The sequence below is a fragment of the Eschrichtius robustus genome, chromosome 13 (genome assembly GCF_028021215.1).
Source record: "Eschrichtius robustus isolate mEscRob2 chromosome 13, mEscRob2.pri, whole genome shotgun sequence".
Lineage (NCBI taxonomy): Eukaryota > Metazoa > Chordata > Mammalia > Artiodactyla > Eschrichtiidae > Eschrichtius > Eschrichtius robustus.
The window spans coordinates 66,003,754-66,027,748 of record NC_090836.1 but is presented as its reverse complement, the minus strand read 5'-3'; the positions used below and the strand labels follow the sequence as shown (position 1 = coordinate 66,027,748).

The following is a 23,995-nucleotide window of genomic DNA, read 5'->3' as shown; positions in this document are numbered from 1 at the left end:
GACAGAAAGCACAAAGTGAAAAAATTACTAAGAGAAATTAACAAAGCTAAGTTAAAATGAGGAAACTGTACATACTTGGATGCAGAACATTTTTAAATATTTTTCTTAGGAGTTAATAGATCAATAGACAAAATAAATGTGTGAGTGTATAGAAGATTGAACCAATAGGAAAAAAACATATGCCCATGTATCATATACATAGAGCAGCATTCAAAATTGCAGAATACAGATGTTTCAGGAACAAAGGGGACATTTATGATAATTTATCACATATTAAGCTACAAACTAAGTCTTAACCAATATAAAGACTCCCACATTAGGAAGTTATGAGTTTGCCACTCACCCCAAGTATTTTTTATCATGGTGGCCTTGAAAGCATTAACATAGAACTCACAAGCAAACTATTGAGGGGGAAAATGGGAGTACAGATGAACACATGCAAAATCGTACCATTCACATAAAACATTCATATAGTAAAATACAAAAACCTGTACGTGAAGTTTTGGAATTTAAGAGATGTCACCTCTTGGAGATATTATGAGGAGTAGGGGGGACTAGGGAAACTCAGCTTTATTGTAATATTTTATCTCTTAAAGCTAGTATTTTCACAGGTATTCATTATATTATTTTTATGTCATTTCATATGCCTGGGAATTTTATAATCAAAAATAAGCTAAAAAATAAATAACTGTTCTGTATATTTCTTACTGTGAGAAAATACAGTTTGTAACAAGCTATCTTTCTTGTATAAAGGATATAATCGTTCAATTTCTCAAAAATAACAAGAATGTGGAGGAGGATCAAGATGGCGGAGTAGGAGGACATGGAACTCACATCCCCCCACAAACAAATCAAAAATACATCTACATGAGGAAAAATTCTCACCAAAAACCAGCTGGAAACTGGCAGAAGATCTCTTTTGCAACCAGAGCTGCATAAAAGATCTCCATGTAACCGCATAGTACAGAAAAAATAGGCATCTGGATGGGACTGGCACCCCTGGGAGGAATGTGTGAAGGAGGCAAGGTCCACAGGGGCAGGCCCTCACCCTGGGGAACCCCCTTGTCTGCTGAGAGGTCTGCTGGGACAGAGAGAGGGGCTGGAGGAGCCTGGACTCTGCTCATGAGAGTGCACACATGCTGGCTTGCTAGCAATCAGGGAGCTAGACTGGTGCTGATGTCTGCCACCTTGCTGCACTACCCAGCCCGAAACACAGACCGGATCGGGCTACTAGTACATGCACTGACTAGGCACTGAAGCTCCAGCAGATGGGCCCTGGGAGAGGACTTGATCTAGCTGCATGGAGACAACCCAAAAGTCCTGGGCTGTAGTCTGGGTCAAACCTCAGAGCCCATTGTCAGCACTCACAGAGCAGGGACAGGTCCAACAGCAGCACACTTGGTTGGCGTACGTACTGGATGACACCACAGAAACACATGTCTCAGGCAGACAACTCCTGGGAAGGAGTACTCAGTTGTTCATTCCTGGCAGGAGTACTCCAGTTCCACCCACCTCACACCACAGCTTGGAGCCAGCTCTGGGGCAGACAGGTCCTGGGAAAGGCCTGACACAGAGGCAGCCAAGGTGCCTGTTGGCAGCAAAACCACCTCAATTCCTGCAGCCACAGAACCCCAGAATCCAGCATCAGCCCACTTGACAACACAGCCTAGCACTAGGTCTGGCACAAACACAATAAAGAAAGGGATGCAACCTTGGGCTGCTTCTGGGCAGAACCCGTATGCCTGCACCGGCAGCACATAGGTTCACTGTGACCACAGGGGCCTCACTTGCTTCAGTGCTCACCTCCTTTGGGATAGAGCATGTACTCAAGGGCAATGGAGGCTTGTCAAACCTGACCCTCAGGGCTCTACTCCAACAACTGGGGAGAAGACTTCACCCCCAAAAGGGCTGAAGAGAAATACTGAAAGGCCACCTCTAATCAGAAAAGAAGGAATTATCTATAGGAAAGGGAAAATCACAATAGGAAAAGCAAATATATAAAAGGATTGAAGATCACTTAAATAAGCTAGTATATAGATTAAAAAATAAAAAATAAACCCGTTATAAGTACAATGAAGAACAAAAGGATAACCATGAAGATGTAAAATAGGACATCATAAAAACAAAATGTGGCAGAGGGGAGTAAAAAGTGTAAATTTTTTAGAATGTGCTTGAACTTATATGACTATCAGTCTAAAGTAAGTAGATATAGCTGTGGGTCAACATACTTGAAAATCAGGGTAACCACAAATCAAAAACCATATATATATATAATGTATAGATTTACAAAAACCAAAAAGAAAGGAACTCAAGCATAATACAAAAGAAAAACATCAAACCAAAAAAGGAAAAACAAAAAGAAGAAAGGAACAAAAACGAATTAAAAAATCAACTGGAAAACAAGATTTAAAATGGCAATAAGTATATAAATATCAATACTTACTTTAAATGTCAATGGACTAAATGCTCAAATCAAAAGACATAGAGTAGCAGATTGGATTAAAAAAACAAAAACCTACAATATGCTGCCTACAAGAGACTCACTTCAGGTTGAAAGACACACACAGGTTGAAAGTGAGGGGAGAAAAAGATATTTCAAGCAAATGGAAATGACAAAAAAGCTAGAGTAACAATACTCATATCAGACAAAATAGACTTTAAAACAAAGTCCATAAAGAAAAACAAAGAAGGGCATTATACAATGATAAAGGGATCAGTACAAGGAGAGGATATTACATTTGTTAAAATATATACACCCAATATAGAGGCACCTAAATACATAAAACAAACACTAACAGGCATAAAGGGAGAAATTGATAGGAATACAATAACAGTAGGAGACCCCCACTGTCATCCCACTGACATCAATGGACAGATCTTCCATACAGAAAATCAATAAGGCAACAGAGTTCCTATATGACACAGTAGACCATCTATCTACAGGACACCACATCCAAAAATAATAAGAATACACATGCTTTCAAGCACACATGGAACACTCTCTAGGATAGACCACATACTAAGTCATGAAACAAACCTCAACAAATTTAAGAGTATAGAAATTATTTCAAGCATCTTTTCTGATCAGAATGGCATGAAACTAGGAATCAACCACAGAGAAAAATGGGGGGAAAATGAACACATGGAGACTAAACAACATGTTACTAAAACCCCAATGAGTCAATGATGAAATCAAAGAGGAAATTTTAAAAATACCCCAAGACAAACAACAATGAAAACACAACCATACAAAATCTATGGGATGCAGCAAAAGCAATTCAAAGAGGGGAGTTCATAGCAATACAGGCCTTCCTCAAGAAACAAGAAAAATCTCAAACAACCTAACCTATAACCTAAAAGAATTAGAAAAATTTGTTCCCTCCCAAACAAAACTCAAAGTCAGCCATAGGAAGGAAATAATAAAGATCAGAGAAGAAATATTAAATAAGAGATAAAAAAGTAAAGATCAATAAAACCAACTGCTGGTTTTTTGAAAGGATAAACAAAATCGACAAACCCATAGCCAGGCTCACCAAGAACAGAGAGAGGACTCAAATAAACAAAATAAGAAATGAAAGAGGAGAAATAACAACTGATACTGGAGAAATACAAAAAATCATAAGAGAACACTATGAACAGTTATATACCAACAAATTGGACAACCTAGAAGAAATGGACAGGTTTCTAGAAATATAAAGCCTGACAAAATTGAGTAAAGAATAAACAGATAATTTGAAGAGACTGATCCTAGAAGGGAAATAGAATCTGTAATTTAAAAAACTCTCTTCAAACAAAAGTCCAGGACCAGATGGCTTCACTGGGGAATTCTACCAAACATACAAAGAAGAACTTGTACCTATCCTTCTCAAATTCTTCCAGAAGACTGAAGAGAAGGGAACCCTCCCAAATTCATTCTGTGAAGCCAACATCGCCAAGATACAAAAGCAAGATAGACGTTACAAAAAAACGAAAATAACAGGCCAATATATTTGATGAATATAGATGCAAAAAGCCTCAATAAAATATTAGCAAACTGAATCCAAGCATACATGAAAAGGATCATACACCATAATCAAGCTGGATTAATTGAGGGCCACAAAGATGGTTCAAAATATGCAAATCAATCAATGTGTTACACCACATTTAAAAAAGGAAAGACAAAAAACACATGATTATCTCAAAAGACGCGGAAGAAGCATGTGACAAAATTCAACATCCACTCATGATAAAAACTCTTGCCAAAGTGGGCACAGAGGTAATATATCAACATAATAAAAGCCATTTATGACAAACCCACAGCCAACATAATACTCAACACTGAAAAGTTGAAAGCCTTCCTGCTAAATCCTGGAACAAGACAAAGAAGCCCACTCTCACCACTTCTATTCAACATAGTATTGGAAGTCCTAGCCCAATAAATCAGACAAGAAAAAGAAATAAAAAGTACTCAAATTGGAAGGGAAGAGGTAAAACTGTCGTTATTTGCAGATGACACGATACTTTATATAGAGAATCCTAAAGACTCCACACAAAAACTATTAGAATAAATTAACTCAGCAAGGTAGCAATATACAGGATTAATATACAGAAATCTGTTGCATTTCTTTACACTAACAATAAAATATCAGAAAGTAAAACGTAACAATCCCATTTAAAATCACATCAAAAAATAAAATAAAATACCTAGGAATAAATTTAACCAAGGAGGTGAAAAACCTATATGCTAAAAACTACTGGTAAAGGAAATTGAAGATGATTCAAAAAATGGAAATATATCCTATGCTCTTGGATTGGAAGAATTAATATTATTAAAATGGCAATACTACCCAAAGCAATCTACACATTTAATGTGATCCCTATCAAAATACCCATGACATTTTTCACTAAACTAAAACAAATAATTCTAAAATTTATATGGAACTACAAACGACACAAAAATATCTGCCACACACCCAGTGGAATGTTACTCAGCCATAAAAAGAATAAAATATTGCCATTTGCAGCAACATGGATGGACCTAGAGAATATCATACTAAATGAAGTAAGTCAAATGAAGACAAATATTATATGATACCAATTATATGTGGAATCTAAAAAATAATACAAATGAATGTATATACAAAACAGAAACATACTCACAGATATAGAAAACAAATTTATGGTTACCACAGGGGAAAAGTATGGTGGAGGGATAAATTAGAAGTATGGGATTAACAGATACAAACTACTATATATAAAATAGATAAGCAACAAGGATTTACTGTATAGCACAGGGAACTATATTCAATATCTTATAATAAACTTTAATGGAAAATGACCTGAAAAAAATGTATATACACAACCGTTTCACTTTAATGTACACCTAAAACTAATGCAATATTGTAAATCAACTATACTTCAATTTAAAAATAAAAAAAGAATAAATAAACAAGAGACAGTAAGGTTTCAACCAGCCCTCAACTCCTTTACAACTACCTCTCACCTCTTCTATCTCACTATTTTTTCTATAACCCTGCACTGTGCTTTTATAATGATGTATTTCTAAAGTTAAATTTTGAGTTGTAATTTCCTATCACCAATTATCACATGTTAATAGTTCTAATCAGATTTTTTAATTAATTTCATAAAGTATGTTATTCATCAGGAAGATTTTTCATTTTAGCAATTTTTTTATTTCACTAAAAAAATTTTTTTTAAATACACTTTTACAGATATGTAGCAATACTTGGAAAGACACAAATAAAATAATTTTAACTTGCTCTGTAAAAAAAATAAGAAAAAACTTAAAAATAAAAAATAATTTTCAATAAAAAGAAAGCAATGGAAGATAATTTTATGTTTGAGGATATAAATGAATTTTAAAAGGTGAACCAAAACAATTTAAAAGTAAAATTAGAGATAACCAACCACTGCAAAATATTACATCCTGCTTGAATGTATTTGCAGAAATCTTCCATCATATTTTTCCCTAAACTGTATTATAACAAGCATTAACGGGCATTCTTGGTGAAAGTTTAGGAAACATTATACATTGTATCTCTTCCTGGAGAATCACAAAGCATATTATTACATGAAATGGCTCTGAGAAACTACTGGCCTGTTTAATTTTGTTTAACTTCAAGTTTCGCAAATTCATTTGATTATAAAACCCTTGTTCTAAGGAACGTCTATTAGCAAATTTTCAGGATATTAATGTCCCATTGAACACAATTTAGGAAATATTTCCCATAACCTTTATTTCCTAAAGTCACAACTAAGTGGGAAATACTTTACATCGACCATTTATATTTCGTTTATATAAAGAGTAAGGGCGTGCAATCATTCTTCAGGTGAAGTGCCTCAAATGATATTTTTCTTTCCAATGCCTATTGTCATTTCTGTAGTTAAAATTAAAAGAGAAGGTGTACTAAATACAGAACAGAACTTGTCAACCCATCAGGCCTTTACTCTTAACGATTTACCAAACATCAGATATTTTTCATTCAAAATATTTTTGATTCAATTTTGTTTATCATGGATTGCAAAAGCAAAACAGAAAACTAATTAAATACAAAAACAAAAAGGAAGAAAATAAAACTATCTGAAACACAGATATAACCACCATTATGGCTATAGAGCTATGATGGACCTAGTTATATATATTTTTTTCTTAATGTACTTTTCCAAAGGACTTTGCTCAACTGAAGTGCTCTCTCCCTCTCTTATTCTCTTGTTTTCTTTTTCTCTCATTCTCTCCTTCTCAAATAACCTGATTTCTATCCTAAAAATAATTCATAATATTCTCTGAAGGCCAGTGTTTTCATGATTTAACATATACCATCTTAGATGCAATCAATTTAAGTTCATCATGTGGACCAAACAGGCTTGATATCAAAGGCAAAGTCCAAGAGAAACACCTTCTGTTAGGCTTTCAGCACCAGGGTTAAATTTTTGCTTTACCAGAAGAGCAATTTAAGAGCTCCATTGATCAGCACTCTAGTCCTTTTATGGACTGTCATAAACGAGCAGCCAGCAATATTTCCATCATTGTTGTGTAGGCTTCATTTCATTCATGCATTTATGCACTCATTTATTCATCCACTTAACTAGAAACACCATCCATTTAACTAGAAAATAAAGATTTAGACTCCCTCTTCAAACTTAACTGGATTATACAGGCCTGCTTGTAGCATGGTAAATGTATAGGGAAAAGAGAGAGAAAACTCATTATTTCAATTTGGCACTGGCTCTCAAGTATTACTATTTCAGTAATACTATATTTAGTTTAGCAAAGTATTATTTTGTGGAAGCAGAGAATATGATTGAAAGTTATATGCCTCAGTCCATGAGCAGTCCCACTGGCACAGGGACCTGGTGGGAAACCTGGTGGGCCCCTAGAGATCCTGAAATTACCCTATATTGTGCTCCAGCCCCCATTCATAAACAGTCCTGCTGGCCCAGAGTAACCTGGGAAACATGCCTGTTAGTGACCTCTGAGGCAGGGCAGCTAACTTCAGTCTAATAGCAGCTCCTAAAATGGACCTATGACCCAGCTTCAACCTCTCCCAGCTGTGGTTCACAAGCAGTCCACCTTTAGTCAGGCTTTCACAGACCCACCAGGAGACGTGCTGGCCTGTGCCTCTGGAAGTAAGCCTGCCAACCTCAGTCCAACTACAGATCCTAAAACAGCCCTCTAACCTGGCTGCAGTCTCTCCCAGTCATGGTCAGGGTGCACTGCTGCCTGTCCAAGGACCTGGCAGAAGATGAGCCCATCTGTGCCTCCATAGCAAGGTGTGTAGACCTCAACCCTGGCTGTGGACCTAAAGTAGCCCTGGGACTCAGTTCCAGGCCCTCTCAACCATAATCTGGATCCAGTCTTGCCTACTCAGGAACATACCCAGTGACCTGACAAGGAACCCTCCCAGCTACTCATCAGGATACCACCTGTCTATGCACCTGGTAAAAGGCCTGCAGTCTAAGGATCCAACTTCAGACCCAGAAGTGAATCCTTGTCCCCGTGTCACCCTACTGAACAAGGTCCTAGAGATAGTCCCATTCATCTAGGGACCATACAGGATCCAGGTGATCCCAAACCCCTTGTAACAAGCCTGCTAACCACTGATCCCACTGCAGACCCAACAACAGCTTCATTTAAAGCAAATATTAATAGAACTAAAGGGAGAAATAAACAGCAACACAATAATAGTAGGGGAACCATTACCCCACTTTTAACATTGGAAAGATCATCCAGACAGAAAATCAATAAAGAAACAATGGACTTGAATAACTCTACATACCAAATAGACTTAATGGACATATTCTCCATTCAACAGAACCAGAATACACATTCTTCTCAAGCACATATGGGACATTCTCCAGGATAGATCAAATGTTGGGCCACAAAGAAAGTCAACAAATTTAAGAAGACTGACTGCATATCACGATGAACACGATGGTATAAAATTAGAAATCAAGAACAGGAGGAAAATTCACAAATACGTGGAAATTAAACAATACACTCCTGAATGATTAATCAATAGGTCAAAGAAGAAATCAAAAAGTAAATCAGAAAGTACATTGAGACAAATGAAAATAGAAACACAACATACTAAAGCTTATGGAATACTACAAAAGCAGTTTTAAGAGGAAAGTTTATAGCGATAAATGCCTATGGTAAGAAAAAGTTCTCAAATAAACATTCTAACTTTACACCTCAAGGAACTAGAAAAAGAAGAACAAACTAAGTCCAAAGATAGTAGAAAGAAGGAAATAATAAAGATCAGAGAAGATTAAATGAAATGTAGACTAGAAAAGACAAAAAAAAAAAAAGAAACATAGAGTTGGATTTTTTGAAAAGATAAACAAAATTGACAAAACTTTAGCTAGACAAACCAAGGAGAAAGAGCAATAACTCAAATTAAAAAATTATAAGTGAAAGAAGAGACATAAATGATACCACAGAAATATTTGCAAATCATATACCTGATATGGGTTAATATCCAAAATATATAAAGAATGCATACAACTTAACAGCAAAAAAAAAAAAACCCAAATAATCTGATCAAAAATGGGCAAAGGACCTAAATAGACATTTTTAAAAATTTATTTATTTTATTTATTTTATTTTTGGCTGTGTTGTGTCTTCATTGTTGCATGCGGGCTTTCTCTAGTTGCGGCGAGCAGGGACTACTCTTTGTTGAGGTGTGTGGGCTTCTCATTGCAGTGGCTTCTTTTGTTGTGGAACACGGGCTCTAGGCGTGCAGGCTTCAGTAGCTGTGGCACGTGGGCTCAGTAGTTGTGGCTTTCAGGCTCAGTAGTTGCGGTGCACAGGCTTAGTTGCTCCGCGGCATGTGGGATCTTCCCAGACCAGGGATCAAACCCGTGTCCCCTGCATTGGCAGGCAGATTCTTTTTTTTTTTTTTTAATAGTTGTGGCTCATGGGCTTAGCTGCTCCGTGGCATGTGGGATCTTCCCAGACCAGGGCTCAAACCCATGTCTCCTGCATTGGCAGGCGGATTCTTAACCGCTGCGCTAACAGGCAAGTCCAGCAGGCATATTCTTAACCACTGTGCCACCAGTGAAGCCCTAAATAGACATTTTAAAATAAAACATACAAATGCCCAATAGATACAAGAAAAGGTGCTCAACATCATTAATCATCAGGGAAATGCAAATCAAAACTGCAATGAGATATCACTTCAAACCTGTTATTTAGATTGGCTGTTATCAAAGATACAAGAGATTACAAGTATTGGTGAGGATATGGAGAAAGGGGAACACTTGTGCACTACAGATGGGAATGTCAATTGGTACAAATGTTACGGAACACAGTACGGAGAGTCTTCAACAAATTAAAAAAGAGAACCTACCATATGATCCAACAGCTCCACTTCTGAGCATATATCTGGAGGAAATGAAATCACTCTGTTGAAGAGAGATCTGCACCCCCATTGTTGTTGCAGCATTATTTAAAATAGCCAAGACATGGGAACAACCTAAGTGTTGAGTGGATGAATGGATAAAGAAAATGTGGTATATATATATATAACAGAATACTACTCAGTCATGAAATAGAAGGAAATTCCGCCATTTGCAACAGCATGGATGGAACTTGAAGACATTACGCTAGGTGTGATAAGTGAGAGAAAGACAAGTACTATACAACCTTACTATATATGGAATCTAAAAAGGCCAAATTCATAGAAACAAAGAGTAGATTGGTGGTTGCCAGGAGCTGGGGGGTAGGAAAAATGGGGGGATATTGGTCAAAGGGTATAAACTTTCAGTTATAATATTAATAAGTTCTGGGGACCTAATGTACAGCATGGTGACCATAGTTAACAATGCTATATTGTATTCATGGAATTTACTAGGAGAGTAGATCTCAATTGTTCTCACACACACACACACACACACACACACACACAAATCGCTATGTAAGGTGATGGATGTAACTAACTTACTTGGGGTAATCACTTCACATTCTATATGTACTTCAAATCATCATGTTGTACACCTTAAACTTACAGAATGTTAAATGTCAATTATATCTCAGTAAAGTTGGGGAACAAAAGAAAATTATACCAAATAACTGTAACGTGGGGTAAGGAAATGCTGGGTCAAAACTGGCTTAGTTTGCAATTTAGAAGTTTTCCTGCTACTTAAATATATATCATAAATAAGTAATTCTAGCTTCAGAAAGTATTATGTTAGCAACCTTGATAGTTAAATAGTTTTCAATTAGTCTAACACTTTTATAACAAAATATTGATCTAAAAATTACTTAAATGGGTGTAACTCTCAGTATAAGTGAAAATGAGCTTGTATATGGCATTTATTTCCCTGAACAGCCTACACTTTTTTATAAGTTTATTCAACATGCCAACTCATTCTCAGTTGTGAACTTCAGAAGTCAAAATGCACATAGTCTGCCAATTAATTGCTTAAATTTTTGTCTTTTAATTCTGCCAAGCTCTTAGTCATGGGAAATTTTATAAATTTAGGAAGAATAATTATTTTCCCCCAAAAGATAACTAAGTCAAACATGAATACAATTTTAATATTGCTTTCAAAGATAGGAGACTACAGATGTGAGCGTTCACATTTGTTTTTGCTAGTATTTCTATGAGTTGTTCAGGGGAATTCCCTGGCCGTCCAGTGGTTAAGACTCCGTGCTTTCACTGCCAAGGGCCTGGGTTCAATCCCTGGTTGGGGAACTAAGATCCCGTTCCTGCAAGCTGTGCAGTGCAGCCTAAATAAATAAATGAATAAACAAACAAACAAATAAATAAATAAAATAAAATAGAGTTGTTCAGATAATTTCAGGAAGGTTTTAAAGAGGCAAGAGGAAACATAAATGAAAATCAAAGGAAGAAAAGTTCTAAGTGCAGACATAATAAACATGCCATTTGAAGCCTTCAGGAAAAAGAAATTGATCTATTTTTAGCAGCTGGGCATTACTTCTTAGCCATTTGCAGAACTAATGAGCTTAAAAATTAATCCTCCAGTTTTTTCCAAATGTTAGCATATTTAACCTAATTTACAAAACATTCTCAGGTCAAAGCTATCAACAGATTATTAGAGACTCAGTGACTTTTCTTCTCACTACTCTGATAGCACTGCTATAATCTCCAGGGTCTTTTATAATACAGAGATTCCAGTTTACAAATATAATAAAAAACAAAAACCAACCTCAAGTGTTCTATTGATCAAATACACGATCAGCTTAGTATATAATATATATGAGACAATGGTAAGCAAGTTAAGTAAAATTATAAATAAGTGACTTCTCTAAACTCAACCACAGATTAATGATTTCATTTTTTGAAAATACATGAAAAAGACTATTCTTTGCAAAATCAAAAACGATTTAAGGGGGGAAAATGAGAAATAAGTAAAACTCTTGTCTTTGACACTAATTCCATCTTGTTTTTCTCTTCCTGCCCCCCATTGCTCCTCCTTTTCCTCTAAGTGCCAAGTGCTGACTCCCTGCATCCCTCCCCCACTCTAAGTCAATTTATGTCTCAAGATTTTCTTGATCCTCTCTACTCCATCGTTTAAGCTTCCCAATTTAAATGCCATTTTCTAAATGTGTCAGCATGGTATTTCATCAACACGTCTGAGAATCAGAATCACCTAGGTATTTTTTAAAAATATACACAGATCTGGCCCCATCCTAGATGTGCTGAATCCAAATGATTCAGAATGATTACCAGAATCCCTGGTGATTCTGATAATCAAGTTTGGGGAGGACCAGAGATCAATCAGCTAAAACAGATGACAAATTTTTAAAATAAATCCAAAAGGCTATGAATTGCTAAACGTATACTCTTCAAGATCTCACTTGCATTTTAACAGGGCATTCAATGGCAAAATTCCAAAAGTAAGCTGGCAATTTCAAATATTCTGGACATTTTTTTTTTTTTTTTTTACTTATTCACCACCCACATTTAGAACACCATACTGAGCTTCCCCAGTTACTGTACTAGGCAGTATAGATATGAAAATAAATAAGGTGTTACCTTTGCAATAATGGAGCTATAAGTAGAAGAGAATAACAAGAAACAGATGAGTTTTAAGCACAATAATAGAACTATGAGCCAGAACTTTGGGAATCAAAAGAAGAGAGTAATTTCTCCTTGGGGAGTTTGGGAAAATGCTATTGGAAAAGGTGATATTTGAGCTGGTCAGAAAATAAGGAGTTCACCAAGTACACAAAGACAAATACTAAAGGATGGAAAACTGGTGAGACGTGCAGCCTGCCTAGGCAGTGGATTGTGTAGCTATTGAGCAGAGAAAGATGATACCGAAAGAACGATTGAAGCCTCATTGTAAAGGGATTTGAATGCCCTGCTAAGTGCTTTATTCTTAGTCTAAAGGCGGATCAGCTAGGAATATTTGGTTGCAAGGGATAGAAATCTCAAAGAAAACTGTCTCACGGGAGTAGCTTCCATAGCTGGTTGAACCAGGCGTTTAAACTGTGCTCCCAAGACTCTGACATCTCTGCTTTCCTCCATGCCGCTTTTATCTCAGGCGCCACCTGGTGGCAAGAAAACTGTCAGAGAGTTGGGGCGATATTCTTTCCAGGTACTAATCCAAAAGGAAACAGTGTTAATTCACCTTAGCTCTCCTCCAGATCTCAAGGTTCTTTCAAGTGGCCAGACTGCTACCAACCACTCCAGAGTCTCATCCTCCCAGGATCTACCCTGAGCAGAATGAGAGTATTTCTTCTGTAGCTTATACTGCACATCCAAGAGTCAATCTGATTGTACCATCTTGGTTTACAGTCCCATCCCTGAACAAATCACTGTGCTGCGTGTTGAGAGGGGACAGCAGAGAGAGGATGACTGATCGAGACAGGCCAAATGCCCACCTAAAAACAATCCAGTGGTTAGGGGAATTTGGTGCCCTCATCGAAAAGGCCAAAAAATGGGGAATTGAAGGCTGAGCATCGAAGACAAACAAAACAGAGACAACAGAAGGAAGTCTGGTAGCAGACTGAAGAATCGGGGTGAGGAGAGATGGAAAACGGAGTCAAGGCAAAAGATTATAGCCTGAATTAAACTGATAGAGTTCATGAGGAGAAGTAAAGGCAAAATCATTTACTTAGTAGAATCTACTGGTCATCTAAAGGATTGGGTGTGGAAGGGGAGGGAGACAGAGGAGGTGACACTAACTCTGGAGATCCTACCTTCCACTGCCCCTAAAATTAGCATTTATATGCACAATTGGGCCTGATGTTAGAAATATTTTCAGTTTATAACTCACACTTTCCCCAGATAATCTCTAGGCTCATAAGATCCAAATGAGTAAATGCTAAATCTCTCCGAAATAATGAAAACACTGACAAACCTGCAGTAATACCCCCTCACATAAACACACAGGTATACATTTTCTTGGATTTTAATCTATGTGCTGCTAATTAATGTAATGTAAATTAAAATTGTGAATTTGTGATACTGTTGTTGCCATTACGGCTGATTTTTCAGCAGAAACTTTTTTAAAAGTTATTCCTATGAGCCCTTGAGAAGAATATCTCTATCTAAAGGGTTTCTGTTATTTGATCTTAACTGTTTAAAAAATACCCTTAATTACAGCTTGAAAGAAGTTTCAGCGAAAGGTATTTTAAACAAATTGGAATTGTTAGAACAAAAATAATTCAAAAACTCTACCTGCTTGTTTATTTTTAAGAATAATAAATATAAAATGTAAATTTTAGATGAAGTTTATCAAAGGATTCTTTGGAAATGGGTTTTTTCAGTCTTACCTACTCCATTAGTCTTTCAACTTTTTGCTCATTATTAAAGAAGATAGAATGTTTTATACACAATATGCAAGCAATTTAAATTATCTAAGTGAATCCCTTTAAGTACCTGTCATCTGTTTCTGAACATTCCCTGTCAGAGTAATTCCAGACCCCATTTAACTATGCTACTCAGTATTTTACTGACACACCACTTTCATGATTGTCTACACACTTAAAACGTATTACATCTAGACTCCATTCAAAGAGCACAGACAACAAGAGTCTCCTTTGTAGTGATTTGTTACGTAAGATCTATTCTGTCGTGTGAGGAAACGGTGTTTAAAATGTGTTTTGTGTTGGTTTGAGGGCAACCACAAGAAGGCAGGATAAAGCAGAACAAAGGAGGAGAGCTTTAGTCACGTTCTTTAGATTCAATGACTTAAAAGCGCAAGTAAGAAGGCGGACCAGCCAGGATGAAGGAAGACTCCCCAAATCTGCACAGAAACAGGCAATACCCCTCGTTATTTCATGGGGAGTTCCAGCTAGAAACAACCATTGGCCCGTTAAGTACATCTTCATCTAGGAGGCAAGCATGACAGAGACCACAGTCCATGTGGACAGAGTTCTGGGCCCTCAGCACACAAGTTTCTTCTCTACCACTGGGGATGGGAGAAACAGGGAGCTGGAAGCTCCAGGAAAGAAACTGAGGGAAGCTTTTGGGCTTCAATTGTATAAATGTCCAGCAGATTTGCATCTCAGCTGAAATAATTGTAAGCCCTATGACCTTGGACTTTCAGACCCCAAGCCTCATTTTTCTTGTTTGTGAAATATGACTGGCAATGCCTACCTTCAAGGGTGATGGTCAAAATAGTTAGCAATTAGTAAAGTACAAGTTCCAACCAATCACCACAGAACAATAGACAATTAGAACAGATAGGCATAGATGGTGAATGCCAGCTTAATATCTGCCCTCCTTCCCCCCCCACAAAGTTGATATGATGATTAAATGATTTGGCTGTGAAAGCTGTAACAGCACAATATCAACAGGAGCTCCAAATGTTTATCTTGTTCTCTTGCTTCTTCCTAATCCCTGCCCTTCATTCAGGGCACAAGACTGACTCCAAGCACATTCTCTTGTTCTCAATGGCACCATTTCCAAAAAGTCCTATACCTGGATGAAAGCCTAAAAGGTGTCTACCCCACTCGAGGGACTACAGATAAGTAATCTGTTGCCCGTAAGAAAACACAGGTTAGTTTAAAAGACTGTCGTTCACTCTTATAACTTCCGTCTATGCTCATTCTTTTTAAATTCCCATGAATTACCACGTAAGTACTGATGATCCCCAGATCTAAGTCTCCAACCCAAATCTCTCCAACTCTATCTTTAACAGTTCCATTTATGCCATTCATTCATTCATTGGACAAATATTTATGTAGCAACTGCTAGGTGTCAGGTCTCTGCTAAGCATTGGTAATTTAGTAGGGAACAAAACAAATACCCCAACCAGACCATGTCCAAAATAAAGCCTCATCTTTCACCAGAATCAATTCTGTCTTAGGCCTGCCTTGCCTAATTCAGCGAATGGCATCACCAATTAACCAGTTGCGGAAGTCAGAGTCTTGCCTGACATACTTAATTCCTCCTCCTGACTCTCCAATGCCCCACATGAAATCAACCTCATCAATCATGACTGTGCCCTAGTGAATATGTGTTAGGATCATACTACTCGATAAGAGAAGGGATATTTGTATTTCTATACCCCTTTTAGGAATTTTTATTAAAAAACATTTTTGAAACTGTTAGAGTATGGTGCTTTATATTTGAGGATAAACTCTTTAAAAAATAAAAGCACATTTACCTGGCAGACAGAAAGCTTTTCCTCTCCCACCTCTTCTTTCACAGTCCTGAAACATTATTGCTCTGGCCCTCTGTACCCTCCATGGTACCTTCAATGATCATTTTGATATTGATTCCACCTTGAAATGTGTTCCACAGCAGTTGTGACCTCTGACTTCCCGTTTTCCCATTGAAATGTATATGTTTCACTCCTGCTAAGAAGCAACCCACATGTTTTGTCTTTTGAAGATGAAGTCTTGGCCTAAAATTTTCTTTGCTATTTTACACTTTATATTTTATCAGCAAGAGGCAAGGTTCAGTTCTTGTTCAGTGGCGCAAGGTTCACCACTGTTCTTTTGGTGGTGGTATATTCTACCCGAGTTTGCACAACATCTGAAATTGCAGGCTGAAACACTGGGTGAGATACATAGTAGCGACTGCTGGGCTTTGAAAAGCCTTTTTTCACTTCACTAAAAAATTCTGCAAGGCCCATGCTGTCCTATCACAGTTACATTCTTTCTTTGAATAACTTATATTCAAACTTTTGCTTTATGTTATAGCTCCAAGAATTTCACACATCAAAGAAGGTTTAGGCAGGTCAAAAGAAGTCCCTGAATATCTAGGCCCTCAGATTGTCATTACAAGGTAAAGAACAGTATAAAAACTAACATATACCCCATTATAGCAGCTGCATTTACTTTAACCTGTTATATCACTGCAGCTTTTGTGCTTTCCAGAGCTTTAAATCAGTACATAATCCTATCAGGGTTTACTCATTCATTTAACATATGTTTACTAAGATTATCCTGGGATAATCTTAGTTGAACCAAGCTCTCTTTTAGGAAAGGGGAATATGAAATGAAGAAGTCAAGCATATGGTGGTAAACGAAGAAAAAAATATGCATAAAGAGCTTATTAAATATGTTTCTAGAAACAGTATCATTCACAATCACCAAATTAAAATTTATCCTCAGTTTTCTTCTGGTCACTGCCTTGAATTTCATAGTAGAATATTGGAAACGGAATCATGCCTGGTCTTCTGTCATAAGGAAGGACAATCCCAGAGAAAGGCAGAGTCAGGCTGCACCATGAAATCTAAGTGAATTTTGCCACAGTCTTTTATTTCCTCACTAGTTCATTCAGTGAACATTGCATAAGTGTTTATAATGTATCAGACACTGTGCTGCAGCCTGGGGTTATAATTGTGGTTAAAGCAAAGAAGTCTGTCCTCAGACAACTTAAGTTATGATGGAAGAGGCAGAGATTAATCAAGTAATATCACAGATATCCAATTATTAAATGGGCAGACTTCTATGAAGAGATAAAGGACCTAATTTTGAGCCACATAATCTATGTTATGCCCTTCTTTTTTTTTTTTTTTTTTGTCTACGCTAATTATTGCTCTATTCTTGAAAGTAAAGCACCTTTACGAAGATGGAAAGTACTGACTTCGGTCAGGGCAAACATTTATAGGGAAAATCCAGGAATGACCCATCTTTATTCCACGTACCCCTGCATAGTTTCATACTCTGAATACAGTCCCGTGAGAATGGGTGTTTCCAAAACTTGTAACTTGTTCGTTCTTTTTGGTTGTCACGTTTCATTTTACCCCCAGCTGTATACCATAACTGCTTATTCCTTCATTGTTGAGAAGGTAATTAGGTGTCATGATAGAAACACAGGTTTTAGAATAAAAATTCTACCACTTGATAGTTTTAACCTCCCTGCATCTCAGTTTCCCTGTCTGTAACATGGGGATACTACTTTCCCCTACAGGGTTATGATGGGGATTAAATAATACAGTTTAAGTAGAAGTCCATTCTGGTACCTAACAGACTTAAAATACCTTATCTTCCTGTTGTGTGCATATGTGTTTGCATGTGTTCTTTTCCCATAACATTCTCTAATAGATCTCCTTTGTCTATAGTTTCATCTCCAATGCAAATCACATACAGCTGCCCAGTTGAATCTCTACTGGGTTGTCTAACATGTATTTCAAACTTAACAGGTAAAAAACATCTTACTACTTACCACCACTTTCTGTCATGAAAATCTTGATAACAAGCCATTATTGTCTCTTATCATCTCACCAATTTCTCTGTTACTACTTTTGAGTCTATGCGGGAGAGTCAAACTGATTCTCCTTACATAGAAAACAGATATGCCATTCAACCATTCAGAACACTCCAATGAGTTAGAATAAAATTAGAATAAACATCAAAGACCCAACCACAACTTATGAGCTCTTTTGTGATCTGGTTCCTCTGGACCGCCTCCATGATTTTCATATTTTACAAATTTTTATATTTTATTTTTACAAATCTCCCCTTTAATGACTCCATTTCAGCTACTTCACCCACCCTGCAGTTTCTTAGCTGTACTTACTGTTCCCTCTGCTTGAAATGCTAGTCCCAAAATATCTACTTGGCTCACTTAAAACTCATTCAGCTCTAAAACTGTACTCCATCACTCTGCCCTTCTGCTAACATAGTCACTTAATTCGACTACAGTAAGTCCCCTACCTATGAACAAGTTCTGTTCCAAGAACACGTTTGTAAGTCCAAATCATTTGTAAGTCCAACAAAGTTAGCCTAGGTACCCAACTAACACAATCGGCTGTATAGTACTGTACTGTAAAAGGTTTGTAATATTTTCACACAAATAATACATAAAAAATAAACACAAAAATAAAGAAATCATCTTTAATCTTACAGTGCAGTATCTTGAAAAGCACAGTAGTACAGTACAACAGCTGGCATACAGGGGCTGACATCAAGTGAACAGGCAAGAAGAGTTACTGACTGGAGGAGGGAGAGGAGGTGGGAGATGGTAGAGCTGAAGGATCGTCAGCAATAGGAGACAGAAGGCGAGCTGCAATTTCGCTCACGCCTGACATTGATGGAATGCATGTTTGCATCTTTGGAAGTCTGCAACTCGAAGGTTCGTATCTAGGGGAACTACTGTATGTAAAACCCTCTGCTAACTCCTTCCCTGACTTCAGAATACAAGTAAATATTTTTAGCAACACCATGTAAGAGGCTCAACGGTCTGACATCAGCATAACTCTTTAGACTCACCTTCCATCATCCATTCCTCTCCACATTTCACCTCACTTTGCTTCACTTTGCTTTTTTCCTCCCTAAATAGTTTTCCCATGAAGAAAGTAAAAAAAATCTCTCTGGGTTGTTATTACAGTGCCTGAATTCAAGGCAACTTGATGCCTGTGGTCCTGCCTCTTTTCATCCATTGCTGGATCAAAGAAAAGAAAAAAAAATTGTTCTTGTGCTGATGGTGCATATTGACTTACTGTGTACACTGCTGCTCTCCACCACAACATTTCACAGCTATGCTCTCTTGACTGAAATTATGCTCCAGGATGTCCTAAGGACATTTTTTAAATTAAAAAAAAAATTGTTCCCTTCTTATGTATTAATAATTTCTTGGGTATCTTGCTGTTATCTGCCCTTTGCCCACATCCAGTTCAGTGACATTCAAGGGCAGCAGGACAGGCTTCTCTGCTGATAGGCACTGTCATCCAGGATTCTGCCACTGCTGTTCCAAGTTTGCCATTTGATGACTCAGCGGTAACTGATGGAACTCGTCAGAAGCCTATTTGAAGTCACTGGCATTGAACTAAGAAATGTAGATGAAAGATAACTGATAAAATCATCATGGACAAATACATTTCTTTACTTTAGGTTTATTTTTTCCACTCAAGCCCATGATGATTGAGTTTTATTCAGCTACATTTATGGCTCCTATTTATTTCATCCATTTCGTTTCCTACAAAATATTTATTTATTATCAATTTCTGTTCACACACTGCTGTGCCAGGGGATAAAAAATATATATATATGGATGAAGCCCAGTGGCTGATATTTAGTAGGCACTCAACAGTGTTTTCAATGAATAAACAAATTGACGACTGCAAAACACAGTCTTTATCTACAAGTGCATTATATTTAGCCGGAAGATTAAAAAGCAAACACAACAGAAGGACACTGCCACTAAGAAAGATACAAAAAGCACGCAGAACAGTGCCTGGCACATAGTAGGCACCACATATTTGTGGAATGAATTAATATGAATGAGTTAGGAGGTACCCGTTATTGTGAGTTCACAGAAAATGAAACACCTAATTTTGTCACATAAATGGAGAAGGAATCACTGAGGAGGTATCATCTGAGATAGATCTGAAGTTTGTTTAGCTATTTGCCAGGTAGGCTAGGGAAGGCTGGCTTGCTGACTATAGGAACAGTATGTGTTAAGTAGAGCTACATAATTTGTGGGACCTAGTAAAAAATGAAAATATAGCATCAGACCCTTTGTTGGAAAAGCAGGGAGGGAAGTGTTAAAGATACTAAAATATAAAGCTTTTCCTTTCTTCCATAGTCTTTCTTCCACTGGCCATCATGTTTATTATTTGCTATTTCATGTCATTCTAAGTAAAATCAAAATTTTAAATTATGAACATTAGTTGTACCATTCATCTTTATTTTTTGTAATATCAGTTTTAAATGAAAATGTAAGAGCATTTAAGTCCTGTGCTGAATCACTGGATTACACAATTTGTATTCCGTAGCTTGCATGTGCATACATATTTTGTTCTTACCAGAACAATGCAAGTGCTGCAAAAATCTAACTCAACCGTTTTTATGTCATTCTTTGATATGCACACAGTCTACCGACACTCTCAGACTTACTGAAGGAAGGAGAAGGATTGGGGAAAAAAAGGAACTGTGGGTTGTTCTATCTTTCCCTTTTCTTCTATGTCATCATTTTTAGCATAAATAGTTGGCTAATGCTGGGAAGTAACACAAGTAACAAAGGACATGATAGGATCCCTTGTTATTCCGAGTTTCTCACAATGCCATTGTCTTCCTTTTGTGTTTAAAGCAAATTGTGTTTCAACAGGAAAGTGTGGTCTCTCAGGCTATCTGTGTCCCTGGTGACTCAGTTGTAGACTTAATACAAGTAATTTACTTGGAGTTGTGCTGAACTTTGACACACTGTGGGTCCACCAGAATCCTGCACTCATGGGACATCTCAAATCCTACGGGCTAACAGAGCAACAGGCAAAGTCAGATACACATATTGTATTAATTCTCTCCACTCATGTTCATGCTCCCTTGTCTCTGAACTTCACTAATAAAACACACTTTCAAAAATAACATTATTAAGACTTTTGAGAGCACTACAGCACAGCATTCCACCAAGCACGGTCCCTCTTATGTGTGGGACCCCATACAACTGCACAGGTAGTGTGCTCGCAAAGCATGCCCTGGTTCTAAGGCACAAAAGCATGAGCCACGGGTGCGTCCAGGGAACTTGGCATGGCCCAGCTATGAGGGAGCCTGGAGTGCAAAGGGTATATAACAAATGGTGTGGCCAGAGAGGTAGTCAAGGGCAGGTTTCCCTTTGCCCTGGTAACTCAAAGGACAGGAAATCTTCCCAATTCAGGACTTCAGAGACAAAGGACAGAAGACCCAGCTCTGTACAGCCTACTGGGTCAGGTTGCCAGGGTTCAATATCTGCTCCGATTACTAGTTGGGAGAACTTGGGAAAGCTACTTATATTTACTGTGTCTCAGTTTCCTCATCTATAAGAAGTATGAAATAAAGAGTTGCAAAAGCATTTAGGACAGTGTTGGACTTTTAATAAGCACACAATACATATCAGCTGTTATTATATAACCTCTGGTATCATTCATTTCCACACTTCCTGATCACCAATTATGCACCAGGCACTTAGCTAGTAGACACTGTAAGACCAGGACTTATGAAGAATCCTGAATTGTGTCAATAAAGGACTGTCAAAACAACTTTAACTGTGACGAGTGAAGGGTCTTGAGAGAGTGCACTAAAGTGACACTCATCACAGCAAAAGATGCTATTGGAAATGGACCATTAATTAGAGCTGACCAGCTAAAACATTTCATTTACCAAGAAAGGAATTGGAAAATTTGCAAGCAACGTGGACAAAAGCACCATGCTCTTAAAGATAGGGATTACATAGTAAGAAGTTTCATATTCTTCCTGGCCCAAACAAAGTGTTTTGTCCAAATAAGATATCCAACAAATATTTTTAAATCAGATTTTGACTAGAATCTTGATAATTGTCTTCAATAAACATATCAATGAGGTTTCAGTTATGATAGATGTAGGTCCATCTTCTTGTAAATGTTAATAGCCCTTATGTGCAAATTGGTCCATTTGCCAATAGGCAAATTTATTTGCAAATTGGCCAATTCTCTTTACCCCACATTTCAAGAAAACATTTTGATTGATTTAGGAGCATAAAAATTATTATATTATTACTGCAGACAATTGGTACAAAGTATTTCCACCCATAGTGCAAATTAATAGTCACCTACAATAGACTTCTACATTTGCTCAACTACATTTCATTTTTCCATTCAACAGCAAAGTTAATAAATTATAAATCATATATCACATCACTTCATGAAACCTTTCAATAACTTCCTAGTGCAATTAAAATAAAACCAAAACTGCTTAACATAATGGTAAAGATTAATATCACCTTCCACCTTAGTTCATAAACATTTCCCTTGCTTTTAGTAAGTATATTCTACTAAGCAGTCCTTCTCTCTGATTCTGGAAGACATCACTAAGCTCCTTCCCTTGTATTTGACATAACCTTGGTCCAGGCTTCCCATACTTGAGTTCTTAAATCCATTGAAATCTCAGCTGAAATATCATTTTCTCAGAACAGCCTTCTCTGGCCATCCTATCAAAAGTGCCCCTCTCCTTCTAGTTCACTCTCTATCTCATTACCATAATTTTTTGGGTTTTTAAAAAAATGTTTTAGAATACTTTTTATTCTTTAAATTCTTATTTCATGTTTTACATATTGTTATTTAGCTTATCCTAGAATGTAAGCTCTTGTAATCAGGGAATTTTCTTTTTATTCACCACTATATCTTCATCACCCAAAACTGTCATGAGCATCCAACAGGCACTTACTATGATAAGTATTTGGCTGAATAAATGATCAAATGTATGAAGAAAGTATCACTGGACTTTATTTTTAGCCTTCTTATTCTTTCCATTATAGCTTATGGCACTTTTCAGAAGTATAAGTGATTACTCACTTGATGTTCTAATTGATATCTGCCAAAGAGAGTTAATATTTGATCTGGTTTGGAAAGCTTTTGGTGTTTTATCTTATTTAGATAAAACGCACACCTGGAAAATAATCCAATTCTTACAGAAGTATTGAAACAAATATTACAGGTCCAAGTGCTGCCTTAACTATGGAATATTAGAAACTACAGCTATAAATAAGTCAATCTAGTGGGCAGAAATCATTCCTTCATGCTCCATTCTTACAAGGTCTTGATCAATCTCATTAACTCAGGGAAGCGTCCCCAGAGCCCTCCATTCTTCTCAGTTAAATTAATCACTCATGAATCTACGTTTCTGTATCTACTTTCTATACCTACCTTTGCTGGAATAGAGAATTATATTTCTCTGTCTCTTCTGCTAAAATAATCAATCCTTTGGGACAGGGATCATAATTTATTTACCTGATCAGCCCTAGTATCTATCACATAGTAGAAATCAAAATTTTAAATTAATACATTAGTGGGCTTCCCTGGTGGCACAGTGGTTAAGAATTTGCCTGTCAGTGCAGGGGACACGGGTTCGAGCCCTGGTCCGGGAAGATCCCACATGCCATGGAGCAACTAAGCCCGTGCGCCACAACTACTGAGCCTGCGCTCTAGAGTCCGTGAGCCACAACTACTGAGCCTGCGTGCCATAACTGCTGAAGCCCGCACGCCTAGAGCCCGTGCTCCACAACAAGAGAAGCCACCACAACGAGAAGCCCATGCACTGCAACGAAGAGTAGCCCCCGCTCGCGGCAACTAGAAAAAGCCCACGTGCAGCAACAAAGACCAAAAATAAATAAAAATA

At 37.3% G+C, this 23,995-nt stretch overlaps 1 long non-coding RNA gene across 1 annotated transcript in view; it reads right to left on the bottom strand.

The window, feature by feature from the left end:
* Nucleotides 1-10,777: 10,777 nt before the first annotated feature.
* LOC137774996 (uncharacterized) overlaps nt 10,778-23,995 on the bottom strand; it is a 62,666-nt gene continuing 49,448 nt past the window's right edge. Inside the window, exon 6 of the long non-coding RNA XR_011075962.1 lies at nt 10,778-11,230. This is a non-coding gene — a long non-coding RNA (uncharacterized lncRNA). The remainder of the gene's footprint in view (nt 11,231-23,995) is intronic.